A 21,965-nucleotide genomic window follows, 5' to 3' on the forward strand; every position below is an offset into this window, starting at 1 on the left:
TGCAACCACGTCACTCGAAACTGCCGATGGTTTTACCTCCGAAACGGTGCAGCTGAGAGATTTAAGAGTGCCACCAGCGACTTCAGCGCTGATGATAATCCACGTGACTCGATTTAATCAAAATCTGAGGCATGAGGGTATAAAGGACGTGTCGATTTGTCGTGGAATGTGATTGATTAATGTACCTATGCTTTTTATTTTGTAAGTTAATTATATTCCAAGCACTAGCTACCTCTATGTGCACATTACATGCACAAACATGACATACAAACATGGGGCTTTTATCACACGAGTCCAACGAAACGTCATACCATAGCTTTAATTTTTCTCCTATCGCGTTTAGTACAGCGACTCGTTCCGGAGCGCACCTCGACTTTGAGAAACAGACTACCACGTCGTCCATATGACGCACTGTTTCACACTTAGATCAATACGCTTACTGGTGCCAACTGCCTTCGCCGTCCGCGGTGCTTTTCACAAACGTTCGTTTGTACTGGCATTCATACCAGTAGCGGTGATATTTAGGCCCGCAGGCCCTCAATGTTCGGATAAAAACAGCCCAAAAGTTAGCCCTAGTTCGTCACAATTCATGACGGCCTTAGGCAGATTCTGACGTCATCATGACGGCAGTAGTCGCGGCAACTGCAGTTGCCGCGACTGCTGCCGGACTAGGGCAACACTTTGGGGCTACCAAGAAATAAAGAAGTGAAGTGGTGTGACAATATATTGACAGCCTATTTTGAATAAGAAAATAACCAACATAAATTTCATCAATACATTTTGGTGCTGCCGCAGTGACACTACCCACTGCTATTATTAGCTGTAACTGGTCCGGAGGTTCCATCAGGGTGGAATGCTTACTTTAAGTGGTAAATTCGCACTCTGTGAAGAACTGCAGTGTGCAAAGCTTTAATCAAATGCAATCAGAAGTTCTTTGATGTGTGATGAATATGTTGCAAACATTGAGAGGAATATGGCCGAGACAACGCCGTTTCCCTGAACGCAGCCATACTAGTTCCCAGAGGTGTTGGGTGCGTAAAGTACCTGACAAAATTACCTAAAGCGACATTTGCCTTATCGCATTATTGGCTCCGCTCGTGTCCTTTCCCTGTTTCGCGTTCGTGAGGTATATTTCGGTGTCGTAAATAGTTTCGAAAAGCTTTTTTTCTGTGAATAACAGCTTGAGCTACTTCCGAGTTTAACCAAAGTACAGGTTTGCGATGCGATGGTGGTGCTGTCATTAGCATTGCTGAGAAAGCCGGGATAGCAGAAGTGTCTGTATTGTCACTGACACCTTGTTCTATTCACTCAAATGGGTTATGATGCATGGTGCACATGTTGGTGCATTTACGAGGAGCATGACGCATATAGATATGACAGCACTGGTAGCGCTATTCCTCGTTTAGTAACCAGGAGAAGGAAGAGATATATGCATTGATATCTGGGCCGCATGTCTTTATCGAAGCGAATATCAGAACTTAAATCAGACTTTGCTGCTGATCTCTCTATTCTCCAGGTTATTCTACGGGGAATAAGCCTAACAGTAATGCTTTATCTGTTTGAAAATGCTGGGAAGTCTGGTTTTGACAAGTTATATATCAGGTAAACGTAAATCGTTTTGAACGAGAAAAGTGAGATGAATTGCAATAAGAAATTGATGTCACCGTGTCATTTACCGCGCTATTTGGAACCAAGGACCTTTTTGATAATGTCGGAATATCCTTTTGGGGTCAGGATCTGGAGTGCTTTCTCGGGATTCAGGCAAAGTTTGTTGAAATGTTTTACTGTGTTCAGCGTCCAAACCAAGAAGCGTCAAATTATTCAGACCCACGCCCAAATTCACCACAACAGCTCACACGGCGACCCTCAAGCGAGAACTCAAATCAAAAATGGCATCCGGGGTTCTTTCCGTTGACCCACGCCCGGACCAGTGCACCCGTACCAGCAGTAAATTACCGTCGTCTGCGACTGAAAGCGACATCCTCGCTTTGTGTGCCTACCATTAGCCGCAGTGATTAAACGAGTTCTCCGCCGCACACAAGCTGACACTATCCTTTTTGCTGCCGCGAAGATAAATTTCGGCCAATACGGCGGCCCTTTTCTCGCGGTGAAACCCGCTGTACAAACGACCTGGCGGAACCGAGCGGGCCCCACGGGAAGTGCCGTTGGCAAGATTCGGCCTCGTTTGCGGGGAAGATAGGCCATTCGTGTTCCAGTCAGCGTGGCTGATGTCCGGGATCAAACTCGGGCACTCACTGCCGCGGGAGGATTCGTGGCTGGCTGCGAAGCACTGCCCCCAGCGGCGAGGCTTTCAGCAGGGCGACGGCCGGCCGGCGTTTGGGCAGACACTTGTAGTACGTGTTTGGGCACCTAACGTCTTAATAGCGTTTGCACCAATGATGCTAACTGTCGCTCCTAATGTTGCTAAGCCGATGCACGCCAGCTTCATATCGAGGCGAAAAGTGAATACATAAAACAATAAGAATGTTTACGAAATGCGTATATGAAATGCATACGAAATGCGAAATAGTGCGGACGTTTTTTCAGCATCACAAAATGTTGCGTGATTTAAGTCAGAAACTCATCCAAAGGCAATGGACACAGCATCGTTCATTTCATTCGCGGTGTTCTTTAAATGATCATAACGAGGCAATAAGACATGAGGCTTTCATTAGCACAACCATGTGAAACACCCCAAATAGCTACCCTCAGAAAAATTGTGTAACGCTCGATAGTTTTGCAGCTGAAGCAACGGGCTCGTCTGGTCATGATATATGCTTGTTGACATTAATCTGGTGCCGTGCCTGCTGGGTATGACACTGCATTTATAAGTATTGTCGATACTGGTCGGCGTGACCCGTCACTCCCGTGTGCCCACGCTGCGCATACGCGGCCGGGCCCGCATCCAGGATTCTGTAAGGGAAGGGGGTCCAGCTCTTCGAAGGGTGCCACGGCTTAGGGTTTCGTTCAAAGACTCTTTTACCCATTGCTATTGGCGCACTTCAGCTGATTATTCATTAGGTCTTCTGCGCTCGGTAGCCCGCCAGCCCTGCCGGTCAGCCAATCGGCAGGCCGACCACCTCACTTTGGAACGGGGTGAGGAGGATGATCATTTCTATTGTATTGTATATCATACCAACGACATTTAGAGAAAATTTAACTCCCATTTAGAGAAAATCGTAGCGATTCACGGCGACGACAAACCAAGACATGCAAACCACTCACAATTTGACATGTTTGATCCCATTTTACGCTGGAGATATTGGCCTAGGGTCGATATTTTTTCCCGGGCAGGAGCGGCTTTTTCAGATCGAAATTCTGGGTTATTAAGACGGGTTTCGAGACAACCGGTATTACTGATCAAATCGTATGCGTTTGATTTAAGAATACGTGAAAAATGCAAAAAAGGTAGCATGCTCCCTCGGAAGAGAATGGTACATATTTGGAGACGCTAGAGCAAGCATCAGATATGATGAAAATGACCCACTTATGACTATTGTTACGTCTTTAAATGAAAAGAAAATTAGGCGACATAATTTCTGTGTTGAGTAAATACGCTCCTCAACACGTCATAGTTTGATTGGTTCGTCGTACCTTGATTGAGACATTGATTGAGACAGACAACATTGATTGATAGTTGGCGGCTGTTTTGTCTGGAGATTGTGCGTCGAACGCCAGATATGAACGAACAGGTATATTTCTCCGGCCTCAAATCCCAAGTGACCAATGGAATGACGGGATGTCAATGGCGTTATTATGGCGCCATGGATGCCAGGGTGAATTTTAAAAAGTCGCACGAAGTGGTCTGAACATTGTTGCGGGAGTGTTACTCAGAAACCGGTGTTGATCGGGCGATAAGAATGTCAGCGCTGTGGACTACACCGAATGATCTTCAACATGGCTCCTTTAGCTTAAAATCCCATCTAAATATGAAAAAATCCTTTTAAAGTGAGCATTCCACATTTAGACATGGTTTTGAGCTGAAATAGTAATCTCGAAGACCATTCGGTGCTGTTCACAATCGTGTTCGTAACACTTAAGCCCCTCTGGTTTCTGAGCTACACGTGCACAAAATAGGGGAGAGGTATAATGGGGAGAGAATTTCAAAGTAACCTTGGCACTCATGACATCATGATAAGATTATTCAAATCCTGTTATTCCATAAGCAATGCTGCGATCAAGGCCAAGAAATATAAATGTCGAGGCGTTCATATCTGGCGTCCTTGAGCGCGATTTATACATATTGCGGCCGTCAGTTGGCTCGCAATCGTGTTGTGCAAGGTACGATGGCGTTGTCAAACCATGATGCATAAAAAACATAGTTACGAAACGTAGAATTGTGCTGTCTAGAGCAGTCATTTCCACCTTGAAATACAACAGTAGTTCTAAGTAAGCCTGTTTCATTATATCTCATGATTGCCTTGATATCTCCAAATGTGAAACATTTCCTTCAACGAGCGCAGGTAAATACAGACATGGACTATGCTTTGACCCAACTGGCACGCTGTACCGTGAAAAAAGTTGCTCGACGGCACGTCACATGACTGATGTAGAGAGCAAGCAGGACTGCGCGATTCGGTCGAGGAGCAGGGAGGATGCAAGGAAAAACCGTCCACATTGCCTCCCCGCCCCCAGAAAAAACTGTGGTAACAAGTGCTGAGCTGGTGTAGTCAAAGCGGTCAGTCATTTGTCAGATCGGCACAACCCAATCGTCGTCATCTTTGTAGCGTTTTAGTGATTTGGAGGAACAAAAAATGATAGGAAAAACAAAACCGCATGTATTTTCAGACTGCATCTTTACGACTACATGTAACAATTCCAAACCAATTCGGCTTGATTGACACGGCCAGTACGCTGAGGTGATTACCCAGAATCGTGAAAGATTGTCTGTCATGGCGTGCTGCTTTTTCAACGTGGAAATTATTGAGGATTTTCCGTGCCAAGAGAATGAGAGCCAATGAAGAAATTACATGGTACGGTTGCGTGAACAACCGTTGAGAATATCCATGACCCATGTGAGACAAACGGTGGGGATTATCCGAGCTTAATGCACGCATATGGTAAATCCTACCAATGAATGTTCGGACGATGAATTATTGGTGAGGTAATGTTGGTCACTCTCACCCGAACGCGCCCTAGGATTAGCACGGGTGGGGGGGGGGGGGGGAGGATTTTGTATAACATCGGGATTTTGAACCACGACGGAGAATTACCAGTGTACAAGCGTACCTGACCGTGCTTTGATGTGTCTTTCTCTGGTACATGAAGATGAGATGTCGAGGCATCTTGTTGGCTCAGAGCCAATCGTGATACGTCACCGGATGGATTCAATTTTGTCGGCAAAAACTCTTGGAAGCAAACAAACTGCTTTGAGGTGAATTCAAGAATCGAGACGCTTATCTGGTGTTCCATGTTGTAAAATCATGCGCATGTAAGATGACCTCAAATGTACATTTGAGTAACAAGAGCTTCTCTGTGAATTTACGCAGCCGAATGTAAGGCAACAACATCAGTGGATGTCTGATTCAGTTCAAAATATATACATTGGCATATATATATATGGTGGTGGGTATAGGTAATCGGTGGAAGCTGCAGACCCTAGAGGTACACGATATTTGTTATACAGTTTAAATTATGGGTCGGCGAACGTGAGAAGGCGTAACGATTGAAGGGATGCCTAACATAACCACGTGGTCACTTTTGCTTGTCTCTTAATGTGTAACGTTTTCATCTGGGAAATTTGTATGACGAATTTCACTTCCTCAGTCCCATTTCTTATCAGCCTGGTCAGAAACTGTATAATGATGGAAAGTTCAGCCGAATTTAATTGCTTTAATGTTGCAGTATTGAAAATGTGGCAGCAGCTGCATCTTAGGAATGACAAGGCACTACTAACTGATTATTTCGATGCCAATCGGGGATCGAGAAAGTTTCCAAGTTCTGCGGTCCGTGATCAATGTGATCGTTTACCATGCTGTTAACTTTCGGATGCATATCAGATCTTGATCGTGACCTTTGATGTTGAGATTGTTCTGTTGCGGATCACTTCGGCCGGCGGCCATTGGGAGGGCGCGACGACACCGCTGGGCGACGTCTGCGCCGGAAATTGCCGCCTTGAACCGCTCCACTGGAGTTGTGGTCGCGTTGTCAAAAAGTTTCGGATCAGAACCATGCGATGGAGACGAATGGCGCATCCGCTGCAGAGGCCAGGCCGGAGTGCTGCTTAAAAGATGCCGTGTCCCTGGTCGAACCCATTGTCTGGCCAGGGGTCTATGTCTACGTATGGGGATCTCCGCTGACAATTTTCGCTGGTCCAGTGCCGGCCGGAGGATCACTCATCTGCCCCTAGAGCACTTCACAGACTAAAGAAATCCCCAGACAGTGCATCAATCCGCGGGCTGGATTGAACCGAATCAGAAATTTCTACCAAAACATGGATTACCACCGGACCGGATTTTCAACTTTTCCACCTTACACAGATTGAACGGAATGAAAATCAATAAGTCAAACCATCACCAGTCATTTGGAAATTTATGAAGACTTCAATTCAGGAGGGAGCATTGAAATCTACAAAATGCATTACTTTCAATTCTAGACGCTGCACAAACAAGTTACATGGAACATAACTCAGTCACATATTCTACGAACAATTTTTCTGATGAATCGATCGCATTGGCAACTTGATATAAACGAGTGACACTCAGAAATTCGGCTGTGGAAAATAGCGGCTCCCACTCTTTCCATGGTAACTAAATTGTTTAATGACATAATACACTACCTTTTCACAACATAGCTACCATTCATCCAGATCTTGTCAGCAATCTCATTGAACTCCTGTAGGTGGTATTGCATTCCAGAGTTGAAACATAGGGTAGGAGTATGTTTTGTTAATAGAAAGCACACCAAAGAGTGTTCAAACACAAACTTCTGTCTGAAAAAAGTTAGAAAGGTTTGCTCCATGGCAGCATTATAAGTTCTGTTGACCTGGCCAGGCGGCCAACTTTATGAGTTAAACATCACTTTCAAATTAAGCATGCTGCTTCAACTGACCCAGCTCCAGGTGTCTACCACAGCAGATTGTTGCATCATGACAATTATTTGTTTACCCACTCCTCTCCCTAATTGATGTATCCCAGAGAATAAGCATGCTGTCCTTTACAACCATGGACCAGAGCAAACTTTCTCACCAAAAACGAGTTAGATACTCTGTGCATCCAGTAAAAAACGTTGGCTTTAAGTAGGTATTTATTGCTTTGTGTCCGTGCAATTTACTCTGACATGCTGGACGCCAACAATTGATCTACATAACTGTGATTTTCTTGTAACGACTCAGGAGGTTCAACACACTTTCCATAGAGCCAGGAAAATGGCGTGGGTGAACATGCCATTCGTTCACTGATACTTCGAGTGGAGACCGTCCATTCATACCTCAAATGAAGATTTGGTATAATTTGGAGTAGTTCGTGGATCAGCAAAGGCCATGACAAGCGACTGGCATGTATATGAGATGCTAACGCGCCAGCGGTCATTGCAGGTGTAGGATGACGGGCGACAAGTATGCAACGAACTCCCGCACCACGTTTTGTAAATATAGGGGGTTCTATATTTGTGTTTAAGGCACTCGCGGCGCAGGAGAGACCTCACACACTTGGACTAAAACGCTGCGCCATCTCTAAAAACACTCATGGTTTCTCGATAAGCGCGTTGAAAACAGAACAAGGGGTACAGTGTTATGTACTGTTTTCAAAATACATGGACAAATTTAATTTTGACTGCGTTCATGAGACTTTATGTAGGTGTGCAATGCAAGATTACAAACAGAAATAGCTTCCGCGTTTTCCAGTATGAGCAAAACCGAGAAATTTGAAAGCGTGTGGCATTTTAGCTATGGGATTCGAAAATGACGCATCTGCTTCCGTCTCCCGAATGAAAACCCCTGTAACGCAGGCAGAGGACGGCCGTACACGTCAGTTGTATTGCTAACACAGCGCGTAATCTAGCGGAAAATAATGGTCGCAGTTAAGGTTGCTTCATTAGCTAGTGTGTGCGACAATGCATGCAATACCGAAGTATAATATAGAAGGTAATGTGGTCGTTCTAACCATTAAGAAGGCGCACTGGATGGGGGTTGTCCTGCGCTTGTGAACTGCTGCCGCTAAAATTGTGTAGTGGCATGGGTGAACATGTTACACCTAACCTGGATTCCGAAAAATGTGAGGTAATGCGCTCACGCCGTTAGGTTATTGAAGCCAGAAGTGTTTTTGACCCCTGTGATGTGGCGGTAACTGTCAAAAGTTGCGCAAATAATTTTTTTGTATGATGAGTGATATGATGAGCCTTGTTTGTTCCAGTCTTCATGCAAAATTGCACACCTGACAGACAACAAGCCGTGTTAAGTATGTTAGCGCCAACTGGCTTACAGGAACTTAGTGTACATTTTCTCCGATGGAAATAAACCATTTTCTTAAATTCAAAATGTCCAGATGGGCCAATTTTGCTGATGAAATGCATTAATAACCCTTAATGTGGAAGCGGACTGCCACGAATTCATTTGATGATTCTTTCCTGGTGAGGCGGACCAGACTGGGCTGAATTATGAAAGCTGGGAAAAGGCGGATTGGCCGGCGGATTAAATCTGGACTAGCCGGGCTGGTCTGGACCGGGACTGAAAATTCAATCTGTGAAGTGCGCTACCTATCCCCATTTCAAACTAAGTTGCACGTCGAGTATCGACTGTCACGTTTGAAAAGAAGTGTCTCGTTGCGATTGGGCCCAGATAGGCTCCGGACTTTTGGTTTCTGCTTCCATTTAGGAGCAATGGCGCTTCAATGCCCACTGGTGCTTGTGCCACATAAGGCCGTGTTGTCCTGTATTCTGGTCCTCCAGGTGACGTCATTGTTGACTGTAGTTGATTCGGGTAGTGTACTGTTACCGTGAAACACACCACTAAGCAGCAGTATTGTACTTTGCTTGCCTTTTGATTACATGTTTGTTGCGACTAGATCGTGGGAACATAAAAAAGCGTAAATGCGTCTGACAGTCACCGGTCGCTGGCTTTTCCCCTAAAGCAGTGTGTGGATAACCAATGACCACGGACTTCACATCGCCGAGTTCAAGCGGTGGATAAGGCCTCCCCATTATGACTGACACTACGCTGAGCTGAAGCTTTCATGGCTTTCCTACTGCATAATCCACGTGCTGTTTTTACTCTCAGGTCCGGGTCGTTTGCTTGCGTGCCAAGTGCTTATCTTGTGACGGAAACCCACATGCCAGACAAACCATATACCTGTGAGCTGTCAAACAGCATTGCACTCAGGGTGTCCGCGATTTACACAGAAGTGACTGCTAAACGTGCCACTACCAACGCTTTCAGCACCATTCGGGACGTTTGAAACGAGGCGTAAACTTAATTGAGATTGTGGTTGGGCTGATTTAGATGGTAAGGTCATAAGGCGCCCCATAATGGAGTGACTTCAGGAGAAATCGATGGTCATGATGGGTTCAGAATAGGTGCACAATATCACAGTTGTTCAGCTGGTTGAAGTTAGCGCAATATGGGATCTGGCACATACCACTGTTATAGTACTGATTAGTGCATACGAAGTGAAGAATCTTGCACTGGCAAGGCTTTAAAGGTGTTCTTAGTTCAGCAAGAGTTGTCATCCAGCTGACCCAGAATCCAGATGGGACACACAAAATAAAGTGACGGACGGGTTCAGCACCGATACCGGAGCGTGGCACGAGAACGTGGCCGACCGTTAGTGACGCATCACAATGATCACAGGAGCAGGCCGATCTTCTGCGCGTGGCAGGGGACCGTGCGTGGGGCCCGGGCGGAAAGGACGGAGCTGTGCGCTTACGGCATCAAATAATTTACATTCTGGCACCCTACGTAAAACCAGGAAGGCGCCCCAAGTTTCTGTTTTCTTTCACGACTTGACAGAAAACATGTGGGCCGCGCGTCTCATTTCCATACTGTTTCTCAGATCAACACAATTTGCATAGAGACACACTCCTTTGGACCACATATTACGACGCTGCTGGGTTCCATTCACACAGCGTGGATTGCAGCACGTGCCCTGTTCTCGGCTATCTTAAAGCACGCAGGAGAAACATAACTCGTGTGCAACTTTTAGGCCCATAAACATTGGCCAAAGATCTTTCCCTGCGCTGTTGGTCAGGCAACACAAAGATCTACTGATCTGCGGGAGCGCTCACACGGACGACCCACTACAGAAAAGCACGTTTAAGGGAATTTATGCTCAGTGTTAACAGTTTATAAACTCCCAACTTCGACGCTTCCAGTATCCCCAAGCTTGTACCCCTTCGGTCTAACTCGAGATACACTTGGCATGCCTGTCATTATCTCCCGCACGGATTGCGATGCTCATGAGATATGCGCCATCTTTGCGGCACGGAAACCGCTGAAGTATGGTAATCTCAAAGTAATTTTATGTTCCAGGGACATCGTTACTGCTACCAGGTCACCAGCCGGATAAATTGTCCAGATGTATTGCATTTCGTTTCACGGCCTACGTTGGTCGAGCACCACGTAAGGGAGGGCCATTCAACAGCTTTTTACTCGTATAGACGGCGCCCTTTGGTGTCGCGGGCAGTGCCCGAAAGGTTTTCCAGCGCTCCTTCAAAAGGTGCCGCTCCTTCAAAAGGCGGCCCCCGCGACGACGGGCATTCACGGCAGCCGTCGCCATGATTGCGCGCCGAAGTGTGGCTTCTCAATCAAGCCTCGCAGCCAGCGTGCACGCGACGCCTCCGCGGGGCGCCGCGCGGCCGCCAAACGCGTGTCATTGCCGAGGCAGAGCGCGACGTGGTCAGACAAGGGCCAGTCGAGTCGGATCCCGTCGTCGCCAGGCGGAGGCGGAGGGACATGCGTGCCCTCTGACCACAGCCGGCGCGCCGCCGCCGGCCGGCTGACCCGATTAGCCGCAGCGTCCGGCCGCTGCCGGTCGTCGTAACTCAGCTGGCGGCCGTAACTCAGAGGCCAGGCATTGACGGGGGCGTCGGCGGCTGGCCGTCGCAGCCACCAGCTGCTCGCGGCGCGCCGCACCCGCCCCGCGGCAGGCCGACAGCCGTGCGTCGCGGCTGTAACTGCCCTGCAACGGCCACAAGAACGCGTCCGTGCGTGTGTGCGCGAGAACATCTTCATCTTAACATTTGAAGGCAATGTCAAGTCCATCACTGCACTTCACGTTGAGAACGTTCTTTGTGTTTGCGATGAAAAGTTTTTTTTTGGATTTGCTGTTGATTACATGGTATGACATGCTGATACAGCTTATTTGTCTTTAGTTTCCAAAACAGAAATAAAGGGTGTGACGTGAAGTTAAACAGTTTTTTGAAGGCTCGTCTGTACTCCATCATAATACGAGACGTCCGACTCAGAAGAATACAAAAACAACCCATCAGCTTCCAGCTGGAAGTCGAGGCGCCCCTGGCGATGTTCGATGTTGGCTTACCACGCACCACCCCGGCAGGGCCCAGCTCCGTGGTTATGAGCCCGGCCGAGGCCAAGTCATTTACATGACATTAAAACCCGTCAGTAATGCAGCATTGGAATGGGGATGTTCGCTGTTTGTAGCATTGAACGGAAACTTGCATCGCCTCCGCAGTAATATAACCAACATATTTGAATAGGCCTGACGACAAACGAGGGGTATCTGTATATCCCGGTGTTCGTGCATTTCTATTCATCACATCATATCATATTTTCTATTCAACCCATATTGGATCCTCTGTGATAACCCTAGTGTGCAATTTACATTTTTTTGTCATGCCAGCTCTGGGATATGCCATGACATTCTGCAAATGCTAGCAGATCTTTCATAGCACAATATTTGAACTGGGATCAGAAATGGACTGTAGCATCCCGCACCTTTTTAATGTTATAGGAACAAAAAACGGCACTTAGAACGAAAAAAGGATGTTGGGAGCGTAAACATGGGTACCTTACACGACTAGTTGCTGGGCATATGCCGGTCGGTGTCATCTCGATATAAGTCTGGGCACCTCAAACACAGTTTCCTCTCTTGCCATTCCTGAGGCAAGCTTGCTTCCATGATTGTAAGACTCCATATTTAAAAAGCTTATCCCTCGCTGTGATAGGCCGGGAAGTTGATGCGACCCACCTAAAAGTTTTCTGGGGATATCACTCCAACAAACTCTGCAATAGCGTCAAAATTATCGATAGACTATCGATGATGTATGGTGTGTGATTTTGACACAGAAAACATGTCTGCAGCGTTTCTGGTTTCTAAGAAGCGACTGTTTTTTGGAACACTACACGACAATCTACGGGCGGCGCAGGCAGCAGGCGGCCCCTGACCAATCCGCCGATCGCGCAGCGGGCAGACACTGTTACGTTTATGGAACCCGACAGCATGAGTATGCCCTCAAAGCACACAATACCACATCATGCGCTAGGAATTAAACAAGGAACGCGTCTGTGTAATTTTCATGCTGCTACGTGGCATAGTTTTGGTACATATGAGTATCTGAATCTGAAGTTTTTGACTTACAGGAAAAATTGTCCTTTGGCCCGATACAGTAAGGTAAATCATGGACCTAGAACCATGAAAGATTTTAGGTCTTTCAATTAAAAAAGGTTCGATAGCTGATTGGTATTTTGAGCGCATGAAAAGATCATGCCCCCACGCATGGTTATGCATTGGAATCCAAGCACGGTTTATTCCAGAACGGCTATCTCGGCATCCTTGCTAGTTCTGTCTCGAAATAAAGTACCGTTTCGGAGCCATGAGCATACACATAGTGGACGCCTGTGCCATTGGTCCCTGGAAAATCGATAGACATGCTCAACTTCTCTAGGTGGCGTATGCAGCCATTTACGCTGATCGACATACCTGATTCTAAGATGACAAGTACGGAACAACAGTAAGACCGGAGAGCAGAAGAGAGACGGACAGTGTAGAACAGGATGGACAGAGGGGGGTGAGAGGCTGGTTTTCGTCAGCTCCGCGGCGTTCGCCCCCGGCCCCACACGATGGCCGCCGCCAAATCTCGCCAGACATCCGCCATTGCCCGCCTCTCCGGCCCGCCGGCCCGCCGCTGGCGCGTGCTTCCGCCGCCGTTGTGCTCGGCGGGAGCAGGAATTGGCCGGGTCAGGCCCCTTTGCCTATCATTGGCCGCTTGCTGCCATACCATTTGTAACGCCAGAAGATGTGACGTCACCAGCGGGGCCACAGTGACGTCACAGCACCAGAAAGCTGGGTGGGATGACGGCAGATAAATTGGAGATGGGAGTAGGGAGGGGAGGGCCCGGGCAGGCTAGTCAGCTCCGCCTGTTCGCCCTTTCTTGTGTAGCACCGTTGTTGCGGTAGCGAGAGCCGCGGTCGTCTTGCTTCCTGAGCATGCTTCCTCTTAATGGCGCTGGATCGCGGCAGTGTTCGTGTTACGACAGCGTCTTTGTTGGAGCAGTGCGCTTGTACATTTGCGAGCAGGGAGTGGTTTGAGTGGTGTGACGTTGTTTCCAGACCTGCTTGAATGGGAGTATACGTTGCAGCCTCCAACAGCTCGCTGGAAGGATGCAGGCGACCTGTAAGCATGTATCCACTGACGTGGGAGTGACTCCCAACACGTGTACCGGGGTGTCTGCCCACGCAAGTTTAGCAGTTGTACCTATGAGGGGTTATTGGCATGTATAACGTTCTTGAAAGCTTCTGATGATCTTTATGTTCAAAATACAGTGCGCCAAAAGCCTAAGAAGCAATGCTCGCATAGACAGCTAAAAGAAGGATCATTCGCCTAAGTGCTCTTTTATCCGACACTGAAAGTGCATGCGCAGAACGTATTTCCTAAATTGGTCAGCCTTGGTTAGCAAAAATGTTTTGACGCATCGGGGGGAGATCAGTTCGGCCCCCGAAGTTGTTCATGGAACAATTTCCGAACAGCGGGGCGTAGTCGCGCCGAGCGCTGCATAGCTGTAGACGATGGAGTAGTGAATCATTTGGTATAATAGTCAGATCTAGCTTGTGCGGCCGCTGCCCCATGGCAGGTCCAAGACAAGCCGTGGCTGTCAGCGAAGGCGATTTTGGGGCATCATCCAGCCTAATGCGACAATGGGGTGTGGCACAAAAGCCAGTTTCTCTGACCTCTGAGGCATTTTGTTTTGACAATAAACCAATTCGGTTTGGAATTACATAAACGAAACATTTTTTGAGAGCTTGCCGTACGCGATTGCTGCTGCTGTTCATTTTGAATATATTATTAACAGGGACCGCAAAAGACACCAGCCTTGGACTTTTTAAAGGCCACTGCATGTCGCTGAGCGTAAATGGCCCCGGGCAGCTTTTTGTTTCCAAGAAAGCACCACTTAGAGTCATTATTGGCGTTTATCCAATTGCAAAAATCAACATACCTTGCAAAATGTTGGTCATTTTGACCATTTTGAGGTAAAAGAGGTCATTGACCATGTTAAAAAGGATCTGTTGTATGTTGTGCACGAGCGTTGCCCGCTCGACAGCGTATAATTTAAGAAGGAAATAAAGCAGTCTTGGAGAGATGAAGTAAAGAATTCGCCGTGTTTTAATAGTAAGAACAGTTGAGTTATTTTAGAGCATGACGAATTCACTTATTAAGCCCTTAAGTTAATTATAACGTAAAACACAACGTGAGAACATATTACAACAGCAGACCTTAACTAAACACCAGTCATGTTTTGCTTCAAACAGGTATCTATGTTCATGGCGGTTATATTAAGGACTTCGGGGCACTTTGGACACAGGTCTAGTGTCAACCTTACTTTACCCGAGGTTCATCAGCTAGGAACTCCAAATTTCGAGACAAATGCCTTGATGCACAGGAAAAATCCCTCTGTCACTTAAGTGTCTGTAGATTTATTCATTGTTTAGATATTAGGTGCAAAACTGACCCCCATTCGAGCGCGTGGTATTCAGCCAGCCACCCGGGCGCTTGCTATAGAAAGTGTTCCACCTTTGAGCATGTTTTAAAAAGACGTTATTAAAAACCTCAGAACCAGTCATATCTAATGATAACACTTAACATAGTGCCACTGCAACACTATCAAAGTATAACAAGGTTTTACATTTTGATTATTTTCAAGTTCATATCAAGCCGTCAACGCTCGGTGATGGCACTACGCCTCTCTCCTGCAGTCACAACCACTGTCGCCATGTCAACCGCCGGTGCGATGCATGGGGGGGGGGGGGCTTGCCCCAGTTGCGACTGCTTCTCAAGGAGCTCCATTTACATTAGACGTTTTCGTTGCTGTACGGCTCACACTTTACCTTAAGCGCACAATGTTTACTCGTTTTCAATTTGTGTTACTCACGTCCGCCCCTCCCTCCCCCTCCCCGCACTTTGGAAAAGCGCGACGAGCGCAAGAGGAGCGACAGCAACACAAATTCTGCATATGACATCCATACTCTTCTGGATAGCGACGATGGGAGTGGAGTGCGCCACATTTGTATGGGGTTTTGAACTGGAATAGCCATCTTGAAGATCATTCGATGCTGTTCACAGGCATGTCATTCTTAAGACTTAAACCCCTTAAGCTTCTGAACTACACGCCCATGAGGATCTGCAGACGTTTTCGGCGAGACTATTTCAATGTCACCCAGGCATTTATGACGTCATAATAACGTGATTTAAATCCTGTCATTCCACTGGGCATGTGGTAATCATGACCAAGAGACGAATGATTGTCGAGTCGTTCATACCTGGCATTCGTGAGCATGATTTTTAGATCTCACGGTCTTCAATTAGTTCTCAGTCAATAGTGTGCAAAGCACGATGATGTAATCAAGCACTGTCGTATTGAGGAGCGTATTCAGTGGACAAATAAATGGCATTGTCTAGAGCAGCCTTTTCTACTTAAAAGACGCCATTAGTTATAACTTAGCTTAATTCATCATATTGATGTATACTTAAATATACTGAAATGCGTAGCACTCTCTTTCACCCCGCGTTGGTCGCCAGTTAACCGACGGTTCTTGTGCACTCCTGGCCCATTTCCTTGGGCGACAAACTCCCGCTTCCGTGTCTGGACGGCACCCATCTCAGTTCATACTTTCATCGCAACGCAACCCGACGGGGTGCCTGTTTGCTGGCAGGAGCTGTTGACGATGCTCGATGAGACCGTGGCCGGGGGGGGGGGAGGGGGGGGGGGCTTCGTTGGAAAACCCGAGACTCATGAGGGAATCCTGGGAACCAAGCGACGACATCCGTGCCATGCCCCGCGGCGGTCACAAACCGCCAGAGACTGAAGTGGGTGCCGATATTTGCGCGTGTTATAGGCAGCAGCCGTCTCCCCTCTCGACGCATCCATCAGATGAACCCATCTGCTGAACGCTAAATAAGCTGTCGATTGCCCTGATCACAATCGGGAAACCGGCGCACGCCTGAAAATCTGCGACAGTTTCATGAAGCCGTTCTACATGCGCCACGTGATGGCATCACCGCACGCGGCTGTAACAAGTTTGCGAAATATCAGGCACGAGTGTGATCCAGACTTAGATGTACCAAAGATGCCATCCACCGAGCGGTGGGACACTGGCTCGGCGAGGTGCTGGAGCGCCAACAGTATCAGATCCCGATGCTTTGGGTTGCTTGTAATGTGGAGCCAGGTACGACTGCAGGGCTTGCAGCTACCGCGCAGCGCCATCTTTCGGTGATCTTGCAGCGCCATCTAAACAAGCGCCTTCCACATGAGCGCCATCTACATAGAAAGCCACATAATGCACAGTTTGTTGCCTCAAGCGTTGTCCGCATCTTGCATATCTCGCATGCTTCCGTGGTACCTTTTGAAAGCATTATTTTATTTCAAGCGTTCATGCTGCACTTGGGGGTACGCGAACCCAACACCAACCACAAAAGCTGCGCCACGAAACCAGGCTATCATTAAGGTGTGTCGCCATTGTGTTGTGTCACATGGCCATTCCACATTGTGTGTTGCTGTATGGCCTTAATACGTTCAAGGTAAACACAAAAATGACCATACATTCCTTCGCATCCGGAAAACGTCAGCACGAGTCGCCGCATTAATGGACAAGCCTGTATTCAACCAGTGCAACGCGTTAAATGAAGATTCGAACTCGAACCGCAATCTGTGTTACATATTTCAGTGATTTGGGCAGTACCGCTAGTTGTGGCGGAGACGATGCTGGCAATCCTCGCTTCACACCATAACCAATAAAAGTGCCGTAACAGGTAATGCAAATGAAGGTAAATTATAACTAAAATCACGTAAAATAACGGACACGAGTGCAACAACACGATGGGGGCAAAACACGCGCATATACAATACATAGTTTAGTTCACGCGCATAAATTAACATTTCGATGATGTGAAGTGCAAGTGAGATCGCTCGTCCGCTACAGTGACACCGCTGATATGGTCAGTCCAACAACGCCTCAGATTGTCACCAAAATAATTCTGGCGTAATCAAACAATGAAATCTTGAGAATATTCACTAAGTGGAGAAATTTTTGTGCTTTAGAGCATCCTATTCCACTTGAAAAACATCAATACTTACAACTGAGCGTTTCCTATCACATTTAACGCCTGCCTGAATGTTGTCAAGAGGGAAACAGTCTCTTCAAGCAGGCATATCACTGAAGAACTCATGAATACCAAGCATATCACTGAAGAACTCATGAATACCAAGCAAGACCTCCAAAGCTGGGCCTAATTCCGTTGTGGAGTTAGGTGGATCATTCGTAGAAACTCGCTACAAGCCGCGCCGTAATGCTATTGCTAAAGGAAAGCGCACACAAGCTCATACACAAATCGCACCATCGAATCAATATGCGATGAATGAAATGAAAGAGAGACCGTGTGAATGTTTATGCCTCGCTCACCTTGCAATACAACCTGCAGTTACTGGTGTACCAATGCGCAATAATTGTTCAAGTAAAAATGGGTCTTAATGATAACGTTTAGGTGGTTCATTTATGCCTGAACAACATAACATTTGTGGCAGAGGCTCTTACGTATGGTGTGTTTTAGCCTTTCTGCGATTTTCATTATTTTCAACACACAATTTTCACTCATACTTTTTCGTGTACTATTCATACCTCCAATATCTGTAGAAAAGTGGTTTTGGCCTTGTACACCACGCCACCGATGAGGTGGCGTGATTCGTGTCACGTTTGTAAAGCGTCATGCTCAGCTGGATAACCTTGAAAAAGTCTTCACAAAATAGTATCCACGAAATAGTCTGTACAAGCTAGCGGACGTCAAACTCACAACGTTTAATTCCTAGACCCATGTCTCAGAATGTTTGCTGCTCTTCAGTTTCAGCTGAACTTTCCCTTTTTGGGAGGCAGAGTGGAAAAACTCAGGAAAGAAGTAGGCATTGTACATTGATAACCAATCAACACAATTTTCGGTGCTATTAGCCATATTCGCCGTTAAGACATTAAAGGATATGATGCCAACAAGACATAAAAGGTACAAAACAAACCATTTTATTTCTAAACTGTTCACATGCATCAATGGTTTGTATTGACAGATACAACAGCCGTAAGCTGTGATTGTTTACATTGCTACATGACTGTTACACAGCTGTAATTGTTACAACAACCGTAAGCTGTGACTGAGAAGATGTTTTGACGTCAGCTGCAGGTCTCGTTCTCCCACAAATATTACGCAACCTTTTGGGAAAACAAGCCATCACTTGTTGGAAAGAGCCACCTTAATATCCCCCATATGTCCACAATACATGACAGGCAATAAATGATAGTTAAAGTGCATACAAGAAAAGCAATTACAATTATCCACACAAAGTACAAAGCAAAGATGACGCGGGAAAAATGTAGCGTTGGCTCTTATCGCCTGAACCCCGCTCGCTGAGCAGTGCGGAGCTAGTCTGCTGCCTTTCTTCCGATGACAAGCTTTTCCTAGCGGTCCAGTCCCAGCGGGAAAACTTACGACGGGCGAAATCTGTTCGTACTCTAGGTAACTGCAGCTGGTCGTCTGTAGCACGTATGCGGCGGACGGACACGCCCGAGCGCCGGAGCAGGCGCTCGCGCAAGAGTTCAAACGAGCAGGGATCAGTGATGAGATGCCGCATGGTGATGATATCACGATCGGTGAGTAGTTCCTCGAATTTGGACCACCCTAGCTACGCGTACCTAGTAGCGATGGAGTCAAATGGTCGCGCCGGTTAAGGCCAGTCACAATACGGATGCCAAAGTTGATCATCTCCTAAACGTGCTGTCCGCTCTGACGTGGAATTTCACAGCACGATTATGGAGTAACGAAGGTGGGGAGAGACGAGAGCTTTTACCAGCAGACGCCTGCTACACATCGGTAGCTTGTGGCAGATTCTGGCCGGTCGCACCAGGACACAAGAGCATCGCTCTGTGGGATGTGTGCTCAGCGCCCGGACGGAGGCCCCCACCGGGGGACACATCGGCACACCTATGGCGGACGCGCATAGCCTGCACCGAAGCAGCGGGGGTCTGCAGAATGCAGGATTAAACGAGAGAGATGATGAGTGGGTGAGTCTTCGAACACGAACTGCGTCTTGTGGTACATAATGCAGGTCTTTGGGCGGTTCTACTAGCTATGACGGACATGAGGCTGGGAATCGAATGCCTTAACCGATAATGCAGTTGCACGTAGAACATGCCGTCACGGACGTATATGCAAGAACACCACAAAATGGCCAAAACACGCAAACATAATGATATTCAACTTAGTTCACCCGCTTATTTACCCTCGCCCCGATGCTCGCTTTTCATAACCCGGACTGAAGGGGGAGGAGTCGACGCGACCCCTCCCCTGACATTTCCAAACCAATGATGATAGAGCTTAGCGAAAAACATCGATGGATTTGGTTCAACGACATGTTGCGATTGGTACCAGTGTGTATGTTGTGTTGCTAGGTTAATAACCGGCCCCATTATGGCAGGTCAAAAGTCAACTTTTCTTCTTAATATCGCTCTTGTCCAGCTCTACAGCATCTTACATATGAGGCCATGCCTCGTTGCGACACAAAACCAAGGAGACGTTTTCCTTATTCAATTCTGAGTACCATGGTGTACATTTTCATGCGTTTTGAGCGCACGTTTATTATCAATGACTCCGTTAAAGGAAGTCCTTTGGGTCATATTTCAAAAACATGCTCTGGTGACACCTCAGGACCACTTACGTTTAATGATAGCACTGGGCAATGCCACTGCAGCACCATCAAGATATGAAAGGAGAAATGTTCTAATTGTTTTTTGTCTAAATAACGTTTTCAGCTCTTTGCAACAACGCTTAAGTTCTTCAACAGTTCTCGCCACTGCCGTCTTCATGACGACTGCAGAGTTTTCTGAGGACCGTTGTCAGCTGTTATGGGTCAGAGATGCAGCTTTTGAGCTGTTTCAACCCGCACATTGCGGGCCTGAGGGCTTAAAAGTGGCACCGCTACTGGTGTGAATAAGGTCAGTGCGAATTATTGATTGTGATTTGCACAGCGGGCGGCAAAGATCAGTTACCGAGCAGCTCGTTGGTTGAAGTTTGAACAAGTGCCTGACTGTAGATCATGTGATGCTCCCATCCCCAAAGCCAAAGTGCGCCTCGAAAAGAGCCCCTGTGGTTAACGTCTTATGAGATAAATCAAAGTCACAGATAACGTTTCATTGAATTCGCTAGATAATACGTTAATGTTCGCATACGTCTCTGTCTAAACAGCGCTCATCAGGCTTTCGTAGCATTTATCACAAACCTCTTGACAAATCTGTGTATTGCAAACATTGCAGAGTCCACACCTTGGAAACAGCAAGGCGAATTGAGTGTATCACTTTCATAGTGGTGAGTGGGGAGTCCAATGAGATCTCTCTCTCAGGAGCAGCTACCTCAATTCGAAATGCGAGGATATTCAGGAGGATTTCGGGAAACCCTGGTATCATTAATCATATGGTACGCTTTTGGTCATATAATGAGTGAAAAGTACAAGAAAGGTGGCGTATTCCATTTTATGTAATGATGCCGGTACGCCGTGTGCGTTCGGCAGCATCGTTGGTTACCGCCCGCCGCCGGCACCAACCGCATATCGCTGTGCGGTGGTTCTCAAAAACCGATCCTGCTCCGAAACCAGAGGATGTAGGTGCGTGTTTTTGGTGTCAAAACGTGCAATGCGTCTGTCATAGCCCACTGAAAATTTTGGCGCGATTGCGCGATATGCTGGACAGGTACTCTTAAAAAATAATCCTGAGGATCGCATCGATCCCCCTATCAGGACGAGAACTAACAAGCACTTCTTGGTGAGCTGAAGTAACAAGCCAGCCAGCCTTCGTTCATTACTGTTGGAATGCCGACGGGAAGTCTGTCAGCGACTCTGAAGTTATTAACAGTAGCTTGAAATGTGGGGCATTTCCTTTAAAGTTGTTGAACTTGTGCAACCGGATTTATTGGTGAACCAAGTTTGCCATGGGTTTTCACTCCGCCGAGCTCCTGCTGTAAAAATTTTGCCGCAGAAGATAGTCATCAGACTCGGCCAAAAGCACGCGGATTCTTGCGGGCCGGATGTGGCGGCTTGGCGTATTCAAAAGCTAAGTATCGAGCCCCGGGCTCCTCCAAATGTATAAGACGTGACGCTCCTGCCAGCGTGAAAAATATCCCCCTTCCATCCCCTTGCTCGCTTTATCCTGCACCCTCGTGACGCCACGCTTGTCCGGAAAGGCTGCATGCGCTAGCCATGAATGGACCGAAGTGCCCCTACCCCCGGCCGAACACCGAGCACACACCCCGCAGATGGGGTCCGAGTGTGGGTCAAGCATCGGCGGATAGCTCTTCAGGTGTATGTAGTCTTGCTCCACAGTTATCCATACTCCTTCATTCCATAGCCCGATGGATGGTCATGACCGGCCAAAAAAGACTTGAATCCGAATAACCAACCAACCAAAACCGACGTGCATCCTCAGACCCACGAACCGCCGGCACCGTGCGTCACACCCACGAACCGCCGGCGCCGCGCCTCCTCAGAC

Source organism: Pollicipes pollicipes, unplaced genomic scaffold (genome assembly GCF_011947565.3).
Source record: "Pollicipes pollicipes isolate AB1234 unplaced genomic scaffold, Ppol_2.1 Scaffold_2555;HRSCAF=2994_pilon_pilon_pilon, whole genome shotgun sequence".
NCBI classification, from domain to species: Eukaryota; Metazoa; Arthropoda; class Thecostraca; order Pollicipedomorpha; family Pollicipedidae; genus Pollicipes; species Pollicipes pollicipes.